General features: G+C 45.5%; 1 protein-coding gene across 1 annotated transcript in view; it reads left to right on the top strand.

The window, feature by feature from the left end:
- The first annotated feature begins 567 nt into the window (after positions 1-567).
- Positions 568-2,465, top strand: part of CHL1 (cell adhesion molecule L1 like) — a 107,328-nt gene continuing 105,430 nt past the window's right edge. The window contains exon 1 of the mRNA XM_042880854.1: positions 568-634. The gene's annotated coding sequence lies outside the window, so the exon portion shown is untranslated. The remainder of the gene's footprint in view (positions 635-2,465) is intronic.

Raw genomic sequence — 2,465 nt, forward strand, 5'->3', positions numbered from 1 at the left:
CTATGCGTGGGGGTCCGGCTCAGAGCTTCGGGGCTGCCCTAGGAGCGAAGTGCCTCTCTCTGCTTTTTCACCGCAACCTCTTTGAATTTCACGCTAATCTTTCTCCCTCTCCTTGTAACGTAGCCGCTTCCGAGCGCTCCGCCCTGGGAGGCAGCGAGGAACTGCGCCGGGCTCGGCGGTGCGGAGGAGCCGGCAGGTGCCTGCGGTTCCCCAGGGCTGCCTTCCCGCAGGTCTCTGCCGAGCGGTCGCTGCACCGGGAAAGTTTGCGGCGTGTGCGGGGCGCGGTGCGGAGCCCCGGGGGGAGAGAGGGACGGGGGTGGTGATGGTGATGGTGGTGATGCCGCTCCTCGCTCTCGTGCTGGGCTGGGGGGATTCAAGTTTGCAAGCCGGATGCCGTTCATTTGTGACAAATAGTTGTTGCTTGGCTTATCGTTATGATGATAAATTTTATTTTCCCCTGATGATTTTGGAGAGTATCTGATTGTTGTTACTATTATTTTTTTTTCTGCTGTATCTAAATAATTGCCGATTCAGGTGCGTGTGGCTCTTTTTTATTTTCCCTTCTCTGGAGGAGTGATGTGACGGCTGTGGAGCTGCACGATGCCCTGCTCCTTGGTGTGCTGTACCGGCTGCAGTTACGTACAATGAGCCGTTTTGGGGAGCATCGGGGTCTCAGCTAGGTTTGGGTTTTCATCGTGCTGAGAGGCACTGCCTTCTGCATGTCTTCCAGCACTCGGGTGCAGTGAGGGGGAATAGCCATCACTCACACAACTAACGTTGCTCTTCTTATTTTGGGGCTGCAAGGAGTTAGGCTGATGTGTTGAATAACATTCAGATGTTCAACTGTAACTCAACAGATAGAAAGGAAGCATTTTTATTCTCAGCTCTGGATGGAAACAGTGTTGCTTGAAGCACGTTTTTGAGAATTTCAGTGTGACTTGACAGGTAGTATTTTTGTGTCTGCCAAGGGTTTATTTGGTGTGTCTGAGTTAAACACATGTTGTGCAGCTCTCACAAATACTAATCCATACACAAGAAACAGAAAATATTATGATGTGGTTCAAAATCTGGGAAAAGGAGATGGGGGGGGGGGGGGGAGGGAAGCCTGCACCTCACAATGACTGTGATTTATTGTTTTATTGCCATATGTGAATGGAAGCAGCATTGCTGTGTTGGAGCTGGGCATGTGGGCCTTCACCCACTGCTCTCATGGGACTCTTAGAGGTGCGAGGGATCCGTGTGTGACTGGTGCTGTGTGAAGACTTTGCTGTTCCTTCAAAGCAATGGGTTTTCTTTGTCTTTCAAAACAAACAAGCCCTCTCCCAATGTCTGTATGAAAACACAGGGTTCTTGCTAGCCATTTTCTATGGTCCTTAGGCCGTGGCCCTGCTAGCAGCAGAGTTTGGCTTACAGAAGAGCACAGGATCAATACGTGCTACGTAGAAATGAGATGCAAAAGATAATGTACCAGGGTTTGTAGGTTCCTTCAGGAGTGTGTAGTATAGCATAGTATGCACTAAAGTGTCATTAAATGCTTTAGTCAAACAGGGTGCAGCAATCCAGGAGTTGTAGAAGTTTTGCCCTAAGTTTTGAAAGCAATTCCTTCTCTAAAATGGGGCTATTTATTGTTGTCTTTATCAAAAGAGGGATAAAATGAATTCGGAATGTGTGGCTGAAATAAAGAGGCTGTTCTTCTCTTATATATGTCTTTATACGTCTTCATTACATTTAACTCATTCTCAGTGTAAATGAATGCAATTACTATGGACGTTTAGTGTGTGTTGCTTCATTAATTAAATGCAGTGAATCAAAGCATAATACTCCATTTCTCTACCCCAAGAAATACAGTAGATAAGCCTTCCTTTAAATGAAGGACCACATTATTCACAACATTTACGTTTACCGCGGGTGGCTTGGATTGGAGCCATCTTGTTTGCCAATAAAAATGTACTTTATTGGTTGTTTGGAAGGAAAAAGGAAAGCAGGTAGATGTGCATTGTGTGAAATGATGTGGTGGACAGTGGCTGCTGAGATGAGGAAGGATCCTCCAGTTTCCCCAGTGGAAGAGGCCAGGGACTATTTTAAACTCTACTAATTAGTACAGTTTATCTTGCATGCTTTACAATGCAGCAGTTAGTTAATTATAGCCTTTCCCATTAGCAGTATGCTAAGAATAATGAATTAACATATCACACAGATCAAAAGAACATCTACAAAGTTTATCTTCCAAGAAAGAAAGTGTCATTGTAGGCAGGAAGTCCCCGTGGCTTTCCCAAGGCACACATTTGTTGGAATTCCTTCGCTGGCGCTGCGATGCCTGATGAATGACTTGAATTGATCCCAAACAAGTGACACTGGAGCTGCTGGTTGCTTAGCAACTCGCCAAGATGCCACAATTTCTTTTGGTATATTTGTCCAGCAAAGTAGAAATTCTGTTTTGTTAAAGATTTTTTTTTTTTTTTTTT

This window comes from Lagopus leucura, unplaced genomic scaffold, assembly GCF_019238085.1.
Source record: "Lagopus leucura isolate 7727_CA_CO unplaced genomic scaffold, USGS_WTPT01 Super-Scaffold_100028, whole genome shotgun sequence".
Taxonomy (NCBI): Eukaryota; Metazoa; Chordata; class Aves; order Galliformes; family Phasianidae; genus Lagopus; species Lagopus leucura.